The sequence below is a fragment of the Osmia bicornis genome, chromosome 14 (genome assembly GCF_907164935.1).
Source record: "Osmia bicornis bicornis chromosome 14, iOsmBic2.1, whole genome shotgun sequence".
Taxonomy (NCBI): domain Eukaryota; kingdom Metazoa; phylum Arthropoda; class Insecta; order Hymenoptera; family Megachilidae; genus Osmia; species Osmia bicornis.
Genome location: NC_060229.1, coordinates 5,828,030 through 5,847,304, shown reverse-complemented (window position 1 = coordinate 5,847,304; position 19,275 = coordinate 5,828,030). Strand labels below are relative to the sequence as shown.

The 19,275-nt window shown below is 47.8% G+C and overlaps 1 protein-coding gene across 2 annotated transcripts in view; it reads left to right on the top strand.

Annotated features, from left to right (window-relative positions):
* The window catches only part of LOC114876834 (transcription factor Sox-2), a 239,927-nt gene that overhangs the window by 119,861 nt on the left and 100,791 nt on the right, over positions 1-19,275 (top strand). For both annotated transcript variants that reach the window (XR_006830065.1, XR_006830066.1), the window contains exon 5: positions 6,249-6,291. The gene's annotated coding sequence lies outside the window, so the exon portion shown is untranslated. The remainder of the gene's footprint in view (positions 1-6,248; positions 6,292-19,275) is intronic.

Here is a 19,275-nt window from a genome sequence, read left to right as displayed (position 1 = left end):
AGTTGTCGAACAAAGCGTCCTGCCGCGTCGTGCAAGAATTCGCGTCGACAGCCGCTTAGACTGCGAAGCGCGTGTTGCGCGGACGACACCGGGAAACCACGGCTCCTCGGGATTCATCGGGAAACTTTGGATTCTATGGTCTACCTTGTGTGACAGTTTGGGAAATTGCTCGTCGCAAGAAGACGAGAAAGCTATTCGCTGCTAACGTTCGATTCCATTTCATTTTAATCGGCTGTTTTTTCCGCCGACGAAAGATTATTTTTTCGATCGAAAAATTGACGAGATTTCGGAATCGAACGTCGAGAACAACGCGTTAGAAAGGATGCAACGGACGGGTTTCACGGACGAACGAGGGCGCCGGGCGTCGCTCCGCCGGAAGTGCGTCTAATGCATCCGTCTGGGGTCACGCGTCATCTCGCTTCCGGCACGGCCATTACCTTCGGTAAAACGTTTCGCAGAGGGGAACCTCCACTTGTACCTCCTCGTCTCTTCTCCCTTCCAACTTCTTCGTCCTCGATGATTCAGAGTCTTGCGCTTAATTTCGTATTTCTCTCGGGAATCGAAAATTCATTTTTCCAAGTTAACCAATAGCAAACCCTGCGATTGAAAAATAAAGAAGAAATTTAAATTGCTTGTGAATCGGGGTGGTTTCCAGCTGGAATTTTCTATGAAACAACAAAGACCACGAGAAAAGGTGTCAAAAATGGCACTCTCGTAAATTTTTCACGTTCGCCGAAGCAATCAAGCCTTCCATTACCAGGAACAACAAACACCGCTGTTTATGTATTCTGAATGGAGGAAGTAAGGGGGAGAAATTAAAATTCATCGTTCGACCCCGAAGATATCGATTGATTCTCCCTTCCAAATGGACCCTGCGATACACGTCGCTGTATTCATCCTCCAAACATATCAGAATTTGATCGGACAATAATCGGAAGAATTGCGATTGGGAAAAGAAACTTCAAGAACGAGCAAAGAAGCCGAATTCCTCGAGCATATGGGACTCCATGGGATCAGGGAGCGTGAAATGGTGGTCGTGTCGAAAAAAGATCCACTTGAAGGAACGAGCCAATGGGACAAGAGGCTCTTTACCTTACGAGATTGGTCGGCGCATTGTTTTAAGGGAGGCCCGACGCATGCGTGATCTCATGCGTGGGAGGACCGACCACAGTCCACGACCCACGCTCCCTGAGGATCGTCTTCTCGTTCCGAAAAGGGACTTTTTGGGTCCTCTGCTCTGAAACTTCGATTCTTCAAAGATTCCCAAGTGCAAACGCGAAGTTAACTTTACAGCTTCCTCGGCTCTGAAAAGCAGAAATTAAGATTGAATCTCATCCCGGAAACGATTCGCCGCGCAGCTCGATCTCGATCAATTTTCTATTGAAACCTGCGGGACCTTAGAAGCCGATTCTTTGTGCCTGTAACGAGACTAATTAGCACCAGCGAGCATCGACGCAGCTGGAAAAATCACCGGTCGATTAGCACCGTCAGGAGCGATGGTCAAACACGCAGGTTCTTAAATCCTTCCCAGCAGATCGTCCTGTTTCGAGCGTAAGCTGACGGAAAGGCTGCCGGCAGATAAATCGATAATCGTACCCGGTTTTTCGGGGCTAAGCGCTGCCAGTGTTGCTTATTAGCGAAATCTCCTGGCGAGAGACGAAGATGAAAGGACAGCGATGGAGAGAAATGAGAAGACGAGAGGGTGCAGGAGCGGCAGCAGGGAGAGAAGAAACACCGAGAGGGTGGTCGTGGAAAAAGAAAGAAAGCCGGTCTTGGAGGAAGAAAAAAAGGAGGGGGCACCTGCCTTCAAAAAGGCCGCCGACTCGATCCGAGCCGCCATTGTTATCCATGGTGCACCATACCGCGAAACAAATACACCCATACAACGGCACCCAGCGTAACTCAAGAGACAGAGAGAAAGAGGAGAGGAACAGAGACCAGGTTGGCGAGATTAGCTCTGCTTAGCCACCACCTTTACGGTCTCGCGTCGTCTCCGGACTCATTCACCCCCTCCCTCCCTGTCGGTGGTTCCAGGTTTTTAGATTTTTTCACGATTTCTGCGCGACTCGTTTCCTTCTCCATTTACCTACGCTCGCGTTGTTCTCCTCCTCCTCCTCGTCACCGGTAAATAAGTCGTTTCTTTCCTTCCTGTACAGCCTCTTTCACCAGCGACGAGCATTGTGCGTTTCCGTTTAAGCGACAGACGCTTTCGAATCGGATTAATCGACGATTCGAATTATTTCGTTTGTAGAAAAATCGAAGGTGTACGCGGAAGGAGGGATTAAAAGCGGCGCGGGCACGCATGAAAATCATCCGCGGCGTTATTGTTCCGGTTTAAATAATGGTCGCGTTTCAGACACAATGCAGCGACCGAACCCGCGAAGATTAAGCGGCATTTTCGCGTGCAGGGCGAGACGTGCTCGAGCAGGAAATAACCAACGAGAAAAGAACGAAGGAACCTGGAAAGTAAGGGCGGACGGTGAGGTGGGTGGGTCGCGGGGGAGAGGTCGAGGCGTTTGTTTAAAATTCGAGCGACTTCCATGGTCTGAATGAGCCCCCCGACTTTTATGCATTATGCGTTGGCCCGCACGAAAATCCACGTGGTGACACGGAAACCAGGGGGGTGGAAAAGAGGGCGAAGAAAAAGGTAAAGAATGGAGAGAAAGGAGAAATTTCGAGAGAGAGAGTGCCCAGTCGCTCTTACGTTGAACGATAAAAGATTTCACCCAGCTCGGCTGGTTGCTGCCTGGGCTGGGCTGAACCGCGCGCCGGTTGGGCTGGCTGGTTGGCTGGTCCTGGCGAAATTTCGTCGAGAGAGTGGCCCGGAAGGGGTGAAAAACACGCTAAAGCGAATAAAAAAAAAAGAAAAAAAAAGGAAGAAAGAAGAAAAATATATAGCCAGCGCAGACACACGACGCCGTGTAGGTACTTAAAAAACAAACACCACACACAGAGGCGAACGCGGACGGAGGAAAAAAAAATCGAGCCGAGCCATTCAACGGTGAACGAAACAACAATTCGGTCGTCCAATTAATCGGGAACAACGCGCGCCGAGAAGAGAAACGCGCGATTCGAGAAATCGAATGGGCCACGCCACCGAGCCACCAATTTTTTTATTTTCTCCCTAGCTGAATGGACCAATCTGCAAGGATCCTGGACGAATTCGGGCTCGGTTTCTCCTCGCACCCTCAACCCCCCCTTTTATTACTTGGTCCGCGGCAACTTTCATTGTCCAAAGTCACCGTTGAAGGGTCTAAAATACCGATTCTAAATACCCGTCATCGATCGAAGGTCAGAATTCCACGAATCTTAGTCAACTTTCTTTCCCTCCGACTCGACGTATTGCTCTTTTTATCAAGGACCGTGATATTTCCACGACGCGCCGTTGGAAGACGCGCGAGGAGGGTGGCGGAAAGATAGACGAGGACAGGACATTAATAAGCGTAATATATTAGGGAGTCCTTTGTGAGCAGCCAGCGTCTTTCAGCGGCGCGTCAAGCCGAATCCTGGCGGTCCCGAGGACCACGATGAAAGGAGAAACTCAGAGGGTCTCTCTCTTCCTCGTGTAACAAGGATACCCTGTCTGTTCGATGCGCGAAGAGTGAGAAAGAGAGAGAAAGGAAGAAAAGGTGATCCGCGGTGTGCAAGTTATATATATATGCGCGAGGAGAGCCCAACGGGATTCAAAACCACCCGGCATCCGGGCTCGAGACAAATGTGTTCCACGGCGCGAGACAAAACGCGTGACGACTCGTCGTCATTCGTTAAGCCGTTTTCAGGCTGGAACGGAGACAGAGAAGGGCGGAGGGAGGGAGGGATTCTGTGTTCGAAACCAATGAAATCTCCGGTGAAAGACACCTCCTTCTGCATTCCTTCTTCGGCTCCGCGTCATTACTCAAGAGGAATACGTGTCGCGAAGGACATTCCTCGTGGCCCTTTCAGAAAGCTGTCGAAGAGGATACAGGCCCGAGACACGAGCCGCGTGGGTAGAATATATATTTCGTGCTTCTCACGCGTCGGACGGTCTTCGTATTCATATAAGACAGCTGACGTTCAATTTGTCGAAATAAAATCCTTCCGTTTCGATTGCTTCAGATTTTCCAATGAAATCTCGATTTTTTCCCTGGTAACCGGCGAGAGTTTTGGACCGCGTCCACGCGTGTCAACGTCCCGACGAAATGAGATCTCCTCGAGCCGGATCGGCGACTGGTATCGACGGCTGTTCGGCGTACAGAACCTGGTCGCCCGTGTGACAGAGTAGCGAACGAGAACGGCGAGGGTGCGAAAGGGTGCGCAGGCGGTGGGTGGCCGGGTGGGTTCGGGACGAAAGGGGAGGGCCGGCTGACGGTAGGGCCATCCTCGAATAACGCGAAGCGTAACACGTGGGCGCAGAGTGCCCGGAGAGAAGATAAACGGATTACGGCCGCTTTGTGTCAACGTGATCCGCTTGCCGTGCACCCGAATCCCAGTACCGTGCTCGCCGTCCGTTCGTCCTCAATGGGATATTACGCGCTCCAGTGCTGGTAACACTGTTCGGTCTGCAGGATGTCGCTTCGACTGATAACCAATTTTCATTACTGTTAATTTAGGGACCTGCAACTTGACTGGATCGTTCCGTCGCTCGGAGGCATCTATCGTAAATTCGAAAATAAAAAGAAAAGAAATGTATCATAGATACTGAATCCCAGTAATCCACGTCCTCATCTCGGTTAAAGGAAGCACATCGGATCCACTGATTTCCATAGAACGTCGTACAACTTCCGCACGAACAACTGAATCCTTGTTCTGTCACGCGACAAGGTGACCCAGTCAAGTTGTTCGATGACAGGCACGGGGCCATTGTGCGTCTCGGGATCGGCAGCAATCGGCGTCTAACAGTCTCTCTTGCTGGGCTGAAGATCAGATCGAGCGGAGACAGGACGAGGGAGACGTTGTTGGAAGGAGGGACCCGGAGGGAGACCCTTCGCCAGATCCATCGCAGACGCATTCCCTTCTCGGAGGATATCTCCTCATTGTGCTTCGCCCCTTAATCAACAGCTCCCTGCCGTCCTCCGTGGATGTTCGATGCTTATTGATATAACTCACCCTCTGCCGCGATCCTCCCCTCGCCGCGTATGAGCTTCGAATATACTCGAGGCAACCAGAATCCACGACTCTTCTCTGCTTTTATATTTGAAAATTTTTATGGTACCAGCTTTCCAAGTTGCGCCACTTCGTTTAGGTAACATATTCCATCTGAAACATAGCCCGATATCATTCTATCCGTAACATCGTTGAAATTCGATATTCGATAAGCAATATTTGTTTCGTTACTAACACGCGATTCGAATGTATCTGGCATACGGTCGCGAGGCGCCGCACAGAAGTGTAGGTTGAATGGGCGTATCGTGCGCCCACCATGAGGTATTTGCATGACAACGGGGGTGCGCGTATGCATCCCTGTCCTCCGTACTCGCTAATTAGCCGGTACCACATACCGGCGCGGATTAACGAGAATATTGCATTTTTAATAGAGTTCACCCCCCCGCGGCGTACCGCGGTCAGGAAAGGGGTGGCCGATCGTGGGGCGAGGGTGAGAGAAGCAAGGCAGTGATTTCAACGGCCACCTCCGTGAACGAATCGTCGCTTTAGGCTTTTTTATAACGAACTTTGAATTATTCTTGAGTAGATGAATTTGAAATAATTCATAGAAATTTCGAAGGAATAAAAATTTGACGGATCGAATCGATGGTCGAAGGGGCTGCAGGTGGAATATATTTTTTTTTCTACCGCGGTAGGGATCGATTTAGAGGCTCAAAGAAAATCCCGCGTGCATCCCTGGGGTCCAGGTCGGTAGTTCTCTGCTTGCTCGTCCGCTCGACTAGCTCCGCTGATTGCTGCTGCATCTTTGATGACCTCGTCCAGACAGAGAAGAGGGTGAGGATAGGGGGCCACCCCTGCACGGAATGCTGTGCAAAGAGTGAAATGTTGAGATTGATATTTTAACAGACGGATTACGTAAGAAGAGAGGACGTAGGAAAGGGGGCGAAAGGGTGCTCGAGTGGTTTGCTTCTGCGAATAGGGTACACCGAGGAAAGTGGATCTCTGCTGGCCACCCGTTGATGAATCTTTCAGGGGACCCTGACACGATATTTAACGGATCATCCTCGGCGAGAGGACGGTCTAACCTTGCGAAATTTCCTCGCTTATTATCGCTTGCGAATTTTTCATCGACTCTGCTAACTCGTCGTCTCTTCGTTTGTTCGCAGAATGAAAATGACTGGATTTCGGTCACCGAGGATCCTGCTAACGGTGAGTTAAATTTAGAGAACGAAATGTTACACTGATATTTTTAATCACTCTTACCGTATTCCGCGCTAGAAACGGACATTTCAACGCGTTAATTATAGACTGGCTAAACATAAATAACGTTCACCCAGTTGTCCCGGAATGACGTACTAAGCACGTCATTGGTGTGTACCAAAAGTGGAAATGACGTAAACATATCACGTGTCTCTGTTACTTCTATTTCATCTGCATGTTATGGAGGGTTAACCCTTAGCTGACACTGTGGGGTATGAAACGACCCCAGCTAATTTTACTTTTTTTCATTTTTCGCTGAAATTCGTCTTTTCAACTCTCTAACTAAATGAACTTTAAAATGTTCAATCTCAAGAGTGTCCAACTAAAATTTTAGTTCTTTATATGAAAATTTGAAAAAGTTATGAATTCTTTTGTGAAAACTCATTTTTTCCATTTTTTTTTCATATTCAGTATTTAATTTTACTAAAATTCGCTATGAAATATGTTAAAATTATCTAAGAATCTTTCAAAGTTAAAATAATGAATAGCTTCTTCACAGAAAATATTTTAGTGGCTGGAGCCAGCTGAGGGTTAACCCTTTGCACTCCTTAATTAATTTTAAAAATAAAATATTGCATTGCGATATAACAAATATTTTTTAAACATTTAAAATTATTTTATAAATTGCATTGTATAATGTAATTGTACCTCGATATTGAAATTGATATAAGAAACGTGATGTCGAGGGACACTCGACACAGGAATGGCGAGGGTTAAAAGTGTAACGATCGGACGTCGAAAGTTTCGTGTTGAATATCGCGGGCCAATCAGGGAAAATCAGCTGGGATCGTTCGTGGCCCATCAAACACCTGCGCGGCGATCGAAGGTGTAGGTCTTCCGGCGGCGAAATCAAAGCGATCTTCGGCTCGCTCCAGCAGCCTTGTTCATTCGTGAACCTCGCTCGGTTTCTGCCTCTATATATAGAGAAGAAGAAGGAACTCGTACGCGTTACGGAGCGGCTATCAGCCGACGAGGAGTTATTAATCGATTCGTTGCCGAGTGCTCGGAACTCTGACCTTGCTCGAAGCCGAGCCTGAAAACCGTCGAGATGTAAATCGCGTACGTAGGTGACCACTATACGTGCGGCTAGCGCGCCATTAATCATCGACTATTTAATTTACACGCGGCGAAAACTCGATCGCTCTCGAAAATGCCGATTTAATCTGACCGCCTTCATCGACGCGGTTTGTCTTTAACATTCGCCGCGAATCCACCTCGTTGCGCGAGGATCGTCAAAGACAAATGAGTCTTGGTGTAAATTTAGTTATAGGCTGTCTTCATTTTTCTTTACGATTCTTCGTTACGTAAAAAAACGAGGCGATCCATCGTCGAGAAATGGAAATTTTCAAATTGAACATTTTCTGGGTCTCCTTTTGGAAAACGGGCGTTATTAATAATCGATAATTCAGCTATCCATCGCGCGTTCTCGATTCTTCTTCGAGTTTCGATACTCCTCCGTGTACATACATATGTATCAAGCATACCTCTAACGATCGATCCGACCTGTAGACGGGCTCGTCTATAGGTATTGATCTCCTGGCGAATGGAATGAAACGATGCCACTGATCCGTTTTTTGTCTGAGATGACGTACTTGTGACATAAATATTTCTGTTCAGCAAAAACATACCGCAAGAGTTTTCAAAGCATAAAATTATCCTGGATAAACTATAACGTCGTCGGTATAAAAACAATAGCTGTCTGTTCCAGGGTAGATGATACTTTTTCGCATCGATCGCGTCCGCGACACGTTTCACGGTGACAACGCGATGGCGCAAAATCGCTGGGGACTCGCCTTAAATATTGTAGGATCTCATTAAAAACGGCCGCTTCGACGCGTCGTCGAATAATGACGCTATTCCCCGCGGTGAATTCGTGCCAGCGACGGCGTGCCTTTCGTCAATAAGCCGACGTTCAAAGAACCGTATCAAACAATAATTATTATTAAACACCGGAGTCGCGGGGAAAATTATTTACGACCTCGAGTCGCGAGATTATTCGGGTAATTAGGAAGGATCTCTCAAAGTCCCCCGCGTGGATCCTTGATCGATTTTGCACGATCGTTTGACCTTCTATTCTTGAAAAGCAACAGAAAATATTTGCGTTCAGATCCGGGGACGCAATATTTCGCGAAGGTGGATTTACATCGTCGAAGAGACGGCGTGGGCGAAATCTAGACGCGGCGGCAATCAGAAACACATTATCGGACGAGCGGCTCGGTAATACGTCCCGCTGCGCTCGGAAATACGCTTCGCTCCGCTTTGCCCGACGTACCGAACGGAAAAAAAGCAGAAATGAAATGGGACAGAGTGATCTCTGCCATCGACGTGGGGGAGAAGCTGGATCGTTGCGTTTTTACTTCGGACTTCACGGTGAAACGTATAATTGAAAGTGAAATTGAAAGTGAAATTGTTGCTCCTTGTTTCTGCTTATTTTTCTTACAATTAGTTCTCTAAGTATAGCGAAACGTAGAATAGCTGTCTATTAACTTGTCCAGTGTTTCATAATTGATTGACAAGCGGAAAGGCAACATTGTTAAACTTCTGTCTATAATTTCCTTCCTGATACGGTAAAACCTTTAATTTCTGAATGTTGCATTTATAGTAATAGTTATTAACAATAACAAATTCCATAAATTTTTACAAGTAGGATCATCGCGAATATATCTCCTACTAAATATGAAAAGTTTCATCGCGATTCCTTGCAAAGTAACACCAAAAAATAGGGTTTTTGCTATAACAATTGTTATTAACAATAAATTTTTGCAAGTGAGATCATCGCGGATATACAGTGAGAGGCAAAAGTCAGTAGACACTGTTCAAAATAGAATATCTCGGTTAAAATTAGATTTTCATCGTTTTAAAAAATTAGAAATACATATTTTAGTGAATTAATTTTTATAGCTTCTCAAAAAGCCTCAAGTTATTCAGTCCAATTTTAACCGAGGTATTCTATTTTGAACAGTGTCTCCTTATTTTTGCCTCTCACTGTATCTCCTACTAAATGTGAAAGGTTTCATCGCGATCGGTGCGTTCTTTGCGGAGTAAACGCCGGAAAATATAAATGAAAGATTACGATTTTTGCAATAAAAGCCATTACTCTCGAACAATTGAGTAACCTCCTCCCTTTTCGAAGTCCTCCTGTGAAGGAATTCCACGTGTTACGAGACGCTTCGCGTTTCCTTGCCGGCGTTTCATCAGAAAATGGCGTAGTGAGACACGTATCAAGTGCTATTCTTCGTCAGTTTCAAGATGAAACCGCGATCCGCTCCCACGGCGCGCGACAAATCCACGCTTCCTCAATCCCCGGAACGGCTTCCCTCGTCGATCGATCCTCGTTCACGGGTAGGGCGGGGGAGGAGAAACGACCGAAATATCATCGAACGCCAAGCACGGAATCCCTTTCGAAGAATACTATGGGAAAAAATGCCGTGAAACGGCCGCGTCTCCGTAGAATTCATTTTAATCATCTCCACCTTTTCCCTTCGCCGGGAGACTCACCTTCCGGCCACATAGGAGAACCTTTCTTTCCCATTTTTCCTCCTCTTTTTTCTTTTTTAATTTCCTAGCCCCTCTCTCTCTCTCTCTTTCTCTGTACGTGTGTTCGCCAGTAATCACGGCACTGTTACAACGAAACGTTTTTGATGAATTCGTCAACGAACCAGCTCGTTCCTCTCTCCTCGTCCATTCTCCATCGCTCTCTGCGACGTCTTTTTTCTCGACTGGAAAGGTTCGAGGCTGTATGACCACGATCTTACGAGCCGGCGGCCATAAGGAAGTCCCTGGCTCGAGAAAGAGCAAGATCGTGAACAAAAAGCGGAAGGAAGGAGCAACTAGGAGAAGAAGAAGAAGTCGACCAGCCACGAGAAGACAGCGATCGTCCGAATAATATTTCGACGTGCAGTGATATTCTCCACGGAGAAGAGAGGGGTGGCGGTGGTTGCGAAATCAGGGAAACTGCGAGGGAAAAAGAGAAGAAAAATAATATCTCCGTTAGCTCGCCACCGTGAATGTAGGGCTCAAGATAGCTGCGGACTCGAGGATATTTCTTTTTTTTTTTCCCTCCACGACTAAATGGGTCGGCTGTCTTGAGTTCGCGGATTCATCTTGCGGATTCCTTTCAGGATGCAAGCGCGGCCTATTCAGCGGGACGGGTCGAGATGAGGGGATATGTTGGTTGCGGCATTTAAAATCCCGGAGCGCGACCGTGGAGAGGGATCTTTCGGATCAATTGGCTGAAAAGCGTTGCCCGATCTTGTTCTTGCCGATTCTGAATTCTCCATTATCATATTCACCGGTTCGTTTCCCCGTTTTTCTCGTTCACCCTTAAATACAAATCAAAATTTTGATCTTCCTCCCTTTCTTTCTCTTGTTACAAGTCGCTTTTCTTACGACTATCTTCGACTTCATTTAATGAAGATGGAGTTAATTAACCATAATCATATGTCTTCGTTCCGATAATTAGCAGAGAATAATTCGTGCGTTTTACACCCCCTTTTCTTGATCCCACCCCCGTGTTTCCTTGATAGCAGGATGAAAGAAGAGCCACGGATTCGAAACGTACGATCTTTCCCATTGAAACGATTTCGCCCCCTTTCCACCGTGCGCTTCCGGCAAATTATTATTTTAATTCCACGAAATGTTCGCCGCGTCCCTTTCCCTGGCGCGATGTAACTGCCAATCGCGATTCAGCGTCGGTGTTGGAGCCCGAATCAGAGGAGCGGTGCTTTCTTTATTCATCCACGATCTTCTCTTGGTTGCCCGGCTCGGTATCAGCGTCTGGAAAGAGGCGAAGATCGAGGGATCCAACGATGGGTAGGAGCGAGACGCCGCGTGGCAAGGGGTGAACCGGGAGATGGCCGCGGGAGGGCAGAGGGAAATGAAAGGGAAAGAATCGAAAAGACAAGAGAGAAACCGAGCGGGGTCAGTCGGTGAAAGAGGAACGAAGAGGTAAAGAGGGAAAAAGAGGGACGACGGCCGAGAGCGAACCATTCAAAGTTCCCAGGAGGCAACAAAGGGCCAGCAACGAGCTGATCAAATTATCCAATTCATTTGGATTGGCGAGCGAGCGAGCGAATAAGTGCTCGCCGTTACCAAGAGCTCCACTTCACCGCTCTCGAGCATCGTCCGCCTAGCTATGAGACGCTACCGTCCAAATTTATGCACGTTCCATACACCACCCTCTCTTCCTCTCTCTCTATCTTTCTCCCTGTCCGTGAAGAACCCCGGGGATACCTCGAAGAACCAGTGAAAAAAAAACATCTCGGTACACCGGGAGCCTTTTCTTGCCTTTGTTTGGAAAAATGGAGCTTCTTCCTGGTGAATGGTATTGAACGTTCATTTGCGCCCCAAGATAAGCGGAACTGCTTTTCTATGGTACACCCGGAAAACTTGTTTCCCGCGCGGTTCTTCGATGAATCGGGGAACTTTTATTTGGTCCGCCGGTTTTTTTCATGCCAAAGAAAAGATGCATGTACACCAGAAAAGATATGGTGATAAATATGGTTAATGCAGCACGGATTTACATGGTTTTGTGCGGGGCACGCAAGATGCAGACGGTTTTATCTGACGGTATAAATGTGCAAGTTTTTGAAGCTTTCGTTGAATTTAACTGCGAAGAAAAGATACACGTGGGATTCATTCGCCAATTCAATGCGAATTTGTCCGAAACTGTGTGCGTGAAAAAATTATTTCTTAATACGCCTCGCAGACTTACAGAGAATTAATCAAAAGTGTAATTAAAATTATATCTTGATCGATGTCTCTACACTGGTAGATGACTAATCATCCTCGTTACAAAACCCGATGAAAGTCTGAGCGGTCTCAATTAAAGCAAGAAGAAGAAGGATAAGAGATTGCAGAGGAGCGCGAATTCGAAGGTCTGCCAGGAGAACGTTAAACGACAATCTCGACGTCAAACGTCGACGTTCAGGAAGCCGGGAGAAGACCGCGTCCCCCCTTCGAGCCCCCTTCCCAGGCTCTCCTTCTCGTCATATTTAATAACCCACGCGCACACACGTTCGCGAAGGTCCACGTACGGGCATTAAACTCGGCCGAGTGCGGAGGTTCGTTACGTACAATGCACCGCTGATTGACCAACCAGATCCGCCCTGAAGTGGCGCACCGTTGCCGTCGCAATATCGGATCACACCGTTGCCCCAATTGTCAGCGCCGCTATCTTTCCTCCCCTTTCTCGTATTTTTCGCCATCCGATTCCTTCGCAGCCGTCGATTTGTCGACTCGTCGATGCCGATCGAGGCGAACGGGACACCCCTTCCTCGAGCCGAAGGGTTTAAGAGGCGAATAGAAAATTTGGAAATTGTCGATGATTTATTATATCGGGTGGACATCGGTATCTCGCGAATCGACGAACGTTTTCGTACGCTCCAGAAGAGAAGGGAGAGGAATGAGGATAAAGGGATGGGTTGAGGGATCATAAATAAACGTACACGTCACGCGGCGATAATTCGTCTTCGGTGGGTCGACACCTCGAGGCCCCCCTTTTAAAATTATTATCGACGAGGGCGAGGGAAAAATCTGAAATTCAATGGACAATAAAAAATGTTACGAAATCCTTGCGAAACATAATTACCGTCGTTAGACGTTGAACGAACAAGCAAGGCGTCCAAGCGAGACGAATGAAAAGGCGGAAAAGCAAGAGCCATTCTTGCGGGCAATCGTGGCGTCGGTGTCGTAATCAATGTTGTGATACGACATTAAGCGGGCATCAATTCGGTTGGCAGACCCCTGTCGTACACGGGGAACCAACATCGCCACGATCCGACGACGTCTGCTCGCTCTGTTCTCTCTCCCCCGTTTGGTGAACCGGCACGAGACGCCAGGAGATGGGGCTAGGATGGCAGGGGTTTGGGTAACCAACTCGTGAAATTCAATTACCGAGTCCGCGGGGGTGGCCCTTGCCGAGGAACGTGCGAGAAAGGGTGGTCGCGGAGGGGTGGTGGCGTCGCTTGGAGAACCGAGGGTTCGAGGTGAAAAGGGAGGAAGGATTTTGAGTGACAGCCCGAGGAGGAGAAGCTGGCTGACGCGGGCCTAACTCTCGCCTATCTAACGTCGAATCTTACAGTCTGTCTCACAAGAGCGTGCCCCTGATATTTGGGAAACGCGATCGGTAGTGCGAAATATTCTTGCGGTGCCTGCTGTACACCCTCCTCCCGTCCCTCTCGCGTTTTGCCCTCCTTCCTCTTTCTAACTGGAGGAACTAACTCGAGGGGGGAGATAGCGAAATTGAAATTGTACCCACCGCCGATATACGCGTCCCATTCTGTCGGACGAAATGGTTTCTCCGAGAGGATCCGGGGAACAGCCTCGATTCCTCGTGTTTCGTCGGCTGACGGAAAATCACCGAAGCTGTCTAGCGAGGAGATCGATGATCCTCCTGATATCTAAGAAAAAGCAGAGTCTTGCTACTCGATCGAGTATCAATTACCGAAATACACCTATGTAAACGAGTGGACGGCTGATTGAGAAGATCATCGAGTAGCGAACGAGCGAGGAACGGGTCGCGGGATGAGTCAGTCCGTGACTGGCCGGTAGAGAGCCACGATGCTCGTCGTCGAATCGGTTTCATCCTTGGCCGAGCAACGATCGTTCCCCATGGTGGACGCACTCGACTGACAGACCGGAGGCTTCGCGTTCATTAGCCGGCTATTCAGTTCAACGGGCCAACTGGCGAGGGTGGATTCTGACTCCGGTGGCTGCTGGAATGTCCGACATGTTACTCTATCCTCGCACATAATTACACGCGCCTTCGCAGACGCGGATGCACGCCCCGTGCCGCGCGACCGATATCGTGGACTTCCGTAGAATATCATTTCGTTATTTGAGACTCTTCGAAGTTATACACGTGGGGTTTTTATTTAAGAATTTCACGAGTCCGTGACGCATCGGAGGACCGAAGGGACATCTGCATCCTAGGACCCATGGATTTTATAGGGTCGCGGCTCGAATCTCGTAAGAAAGATTCTCACGTGGTTCCGATTCTTCTCATCCTTTTGCCACGGAATCGCGATTATTTCCGGGTTCCGTCCGACAAAGACAAAGGGGGTTGCCCCGCGTTTTACGATCTCTCCCAACTGACGTGCCTCGGTTTTTTTATTGCGACACGCTGGATCAGAGATGCTGGAATTTTCTGAGGCTCTTGGCTCGTGGAAGATCTACGAAATTCGCTTAGCATCGGAAGGTTTCTAGACAATGGCGACACTCGAAAAATATTCGATTTGAAAAACTCCTGCCGACTGGGATAATCGATAAGTAGCTGCGAGGCTCGGCTTAAGTTTCTCCGCGACTGGACACAATGCAGGATCTCTAAGTCTTTGGGCAAACGCACGTTCAAAGTTTTTCCTTCTTCATCTTCTTGTTTTTTTTTTCTGTTTTTTTTTTTTTATTTTGCCGGCTCGAACAGGAGGAAGATAAAGAGGGCGCGCTACTTACGAGGGTTCCGATGACGAGGAAGAGGGCTGCCGCCACATTGTCTGCCGATTCTTCGAGGATGACTGGTCGTATTGAAAAACCGGAATCCCGAGGAGCACTAATGTGGCATAACGCGGAGGCTGTGTCTAAATTTCCGATTTCTGAACTCGCCCCTCGTCGAAGCCCCTGCTTCTGTTAATTAAAAATTACCGCCGAAAGGAATTCAATATTCCAGCCGAAGGAAATTGTTTTCGTTTCTTATGACGCTATTAGAATTGATTAAAATTCAATTTTTTCTACGATAAGCCATACAGAACATGATATATTGTTTACGAAATTCCATCTTCCTTATTCCGGATTTCTTCTCGGATTTTCCTTGAAACTCGCGACGAGGAAAATCGATCGGGACACTCGAGCAACCGTGATCCCAGGATGGATCCCAGGGATGCGAATTCGAAGGACCCTCATACGTCAGCCGCAATCGTTCCAATAAAAATATTTCCTCCCCTGCTCGATCCCGAGCAAACGCAGTGGATTTCCTTCGCGAGCCACGAGAAAAGGCAGAAAAGAAATGAGTTTCTCCCTGACGGGGGAAATATTTTGTTGCGTTCAAGGGAGATACTTGAAATTTTTTCACGATACTGTTCTTCGAGAACAATTTTCGGTTGTTTCCGAACGGCCCCACCAAAATTGAGAACTCAGGTTCGATATATAACTTAAATTGACTACAAGAAACCGATTGAAGTTGCTTTCAGAGCTGAATGTCTTATCGTTTTCGAGATATCGTGGTAAGGTTAGGTTAGGTTCCGCGTATGCGCAGTATCGAATAGCGCACGCGCAGTATTGAATAGCGCATGCGCAGTATTGAATAGCGCATGCGCAGTGTCGAATAGCGCATACGTAGTCCCAAAATTGTACAAAAATTTCTTACTACGATATCTCAAAACCAATTTTAATTGGTTTCTGGTAGTCAATTTAGGTTATATACCGTTCAGTGGTGCCAATTTTCATCCCCGGGCAATAAAAAAATCAAATTAAACAGCTCGCGTTGGATATTTCGGACGAAAAGACGAAGGAGTCGAAGAAGAAGAAGAAGGTGTCGACGCAGACACGGGCTGCAAGGTAGCCGTGGCAACAGGAACGCGAGTATAAAGTCTTTTTTTCACGGTCCTCTAATAGAGGCAGGTGACGATGCAGTATCCACGACCTCTGCGTTCACCTTCTTCAGCTTCTCCGGTCGGTTCTCGCGGGAGGAGGTTAGCGGGGCTCGGTTACGTTTATCCACGTTAGACGGACGCGTCGCGACGAGTGAAAGGAAGACGCGGGGGGCGGAGTAGCGTGCCTCTTGCTCGATAGATAATTACGATCGTGCTGTACGTCTGTTTCCAGAGGAGCCTTCTGACCGGGGCGAGGCCGCTTACACGCCCATTTGCCGAAGGGCGTGCCGGTAATTTATTTCGACGAGCAGCGGAACGACGTTTTTGCGCTGCGGAACAGGACCGTTTGCCGGATAACCCTGGCGACGCGAATTGTTTTAACGAGCGCGATTACGAGATGCTTCTTTCGACAGCTTGTTGCGTAATCGCTCGACCGGCAGTGATAATTAGCATTTTTACGTAGGTGAATGAAGGGGAACTTTGAAAACATCGTGCTGAAACGTGTTTCAAAATTAAAAGAAAATTCTTTTCGTAAGACGAGCGACCCCTGGCCGAGCGAATTGGCGCGAAAACGGGAGCGCGACGCACGGCGCCGCGGGGCTACCGCAAAGAATTGCCGTGAGAAAGCGAATCACCTCGATACCTGCACGCGCGGACGTATCCAAGGGCAAGGGCTTCAGGTAGCCGCGCAGGAGGGTGTGTGGGTGCAGGGTTCGCGGGCTCCGGGAAGGTTGCTTGTCGTTGCTGACGGTGTGGCAGGACGTTATTGCAGCGGACGGACCCGACAGAAGGAATTCGGGCTCACAAAAGATTCCGCCGTGGACCGTCCGTCGTTCCTCTCTCATTCATTCGCTCTCGACTCAATGTAGATTTTTCCCATAGGTAAGACCGATCGACGGGGGTGAGAGGATCGCGTGCAGGAAGAGCCCGAGGGGGTGGGCCCGGGTAGCAGGTAAGAGGACACCCCGTAACTGGGGTGAGAGAGGTGGGCTGCACGCAGCCTCCGGAAATCTCTACTTACTCCAGAACATTGAATGGTACTCCTTCTTCTTCTTCTCCTTCGCCCTTTTCTTCCAACGGGCAACGCTCTTTCTTTCGTCTACTCGTTGTTTCTCTCGCACGGAGGTGCCCTTTTGTGCGGTTATTACCCGCGGAGGATCGAGGCAAATCGGGCTAGATCTGATCTACGTGAATCTACCCTCTACTTATCCCACCCAATCGGCCATTGCGAGAACGAGCGCTCGAAGGGGGCCACCGACGCTTTTTCGAGACCCCTTTTTCTGATCGATCGATTTCCACGGGGTCCCGGCTAGCGCACTTTTTTGTTTTTTCCATTCTAAAGGAATTCCTCTTTGTTAACCAACTCGAGATCTCCTTCGGCAGATCGATCCTCTCGATAACGCTTTTATTCGTGCTTTGTTTCGCGGTTTCTAGGAACCCCTTGCGATCCAAGCTGCTTAACATCCCTTTTCTTTAAACCACTTGAACCTCGGGCAACTGTCCGATGGAATTAAGAGAGATCGAAAGTTTTGAAAAGTAATAAACGCTCCTTAGGTGGAACGAAGTTTCTTCGATTTAACTAGAAGAGAAACAAACGCGATTACGATGTTCAGGATTCGCAGATAGAGGGTGCACCCCTTGGTCCATCTTGATTCGTGGCTGAAAGGGTGAGGAAACACCGATGGACGGATAATGACAGTGTACGCGGAGAGGGTTGGAATTCTCAGTCGATGGAACTGTTTAATTTGTCCTTTGTGTCCCTTCTTCGTGCTATATCAATGCCTGTTACGTTGATCCTTCTATCGATAGGGGATTCTGATTTTTTCGTGATAAGCAACCACCTCTGGGGTATGATTACCAAAGGGTTGGCGGAATTGAGTGTAATTAGAGGTGTTGATAAAGTGTACAGAACGGGGAATGGTTGTAAATGGAAAGGTGATTTTTCTAAAGCAAGAAATATCAGAAATCAAGGAACTTGTCCAGTTCTTAGGTAATCGATTACGTATTTCGACTGATTTCTCATGCTTTTCTCGCTTCTTTATCTCTGTCACGAGGATAAAACGAGAATCGTTTGTGAATTCAACCGTGACATCGTCCCTGAGCAACCATCCGTCATAAATTATCATATTTAAAAACCGCGCCCGTGGAAAATGGAGGAGAGACGACTACAGAGTGAAACGAATTTTGTTTTTCAAATCCTTCTTGTTTTCCTCTCGTGTCTCCTGGAACGTGAAACTTGGACTCTTACGCGTGACTAAAAAAAAAACAGCCTGTTTTCGATGACTGATAAATAACGTCTGACATTTAATCATCTACTTAATTCATACTTTAACATTGCGCTTCTTGCCCAAGTCCCCCGGAGAGGTTTCTTCGTTTCTACCTTCCTAATTGGTCTATTTCGGATAATTAATGGCACGTTAATTAACGCCGACAGACGCATCAACATCCTCGCGCAGGCGCGCCTTCGTTTCGAATGCCCTTTGATCCCAATTATCTACCCTCCTCCTCTTCCACTGTTTTTCTTCCGCGCAACGAGCACCATCGATCAAAACTGGAATTTCGGAAAGGTATCCAGCTCAAAATATGTCTTTCAAATCGTTCAAGCGGAGAGTCGAATATAAGTTGTGTCAACGTTTAAAAAATTTCAGAGAAGGTAAATGGAGGAAGAGGTTGAAGTAATTCCAGGGGGGTCGAAATTGGGTGGAAGTGTTTCCGAACGGAATTCCTTAGGCAATCGGATCAGGCGAGTGGCACAATCTCGAGTACTTATTCGTTTCGAAAGGAAACTTCACCTGCCATTGAACGCGTACCGATCTCCTCCTCACCTGTTGCGTATTGTTGCACTCTCGAGGCAACCCGATTTGCACGCTGAATGCACTTACGGCCGTCTCTATCGAGGGCCGTATGAAAAACGTGACGCAGCCCTGTTTTTCAGAAAAAAGGAAAAAAAAGAAAATAATAAAAGAAGAAGAGAGAACGCTCGCACGGTTGTTCGCTCGCGCACGCGTGCGTCCTTTTCATCGCGAATTTCTATTCACTGGCCGAACTTCATAGAAACGCGCCACGATTGTTCGCCCCCTCTTGATCTTGATTCCCTGCCAGTCGAAGTCAACCTGACCGGCCGATCTTTTTATTGAAAATTCGTTCAAATAGAGCCTCCGCCTTTCTTTCGTACGGCAGCTTCTTTTGGGGAGGATCGTCACCCGAGGTGAACAAACGGGGGACCACTTAAGAGGGTGTTTAGTGGACGATTAACAACACGCATTGTTAGATTAAATGGTGTTTTGATGGATCGAGGTAATTCAATCTTTCATTCATTTTTCTGCTTACCTGTTCATTGATACTTTAA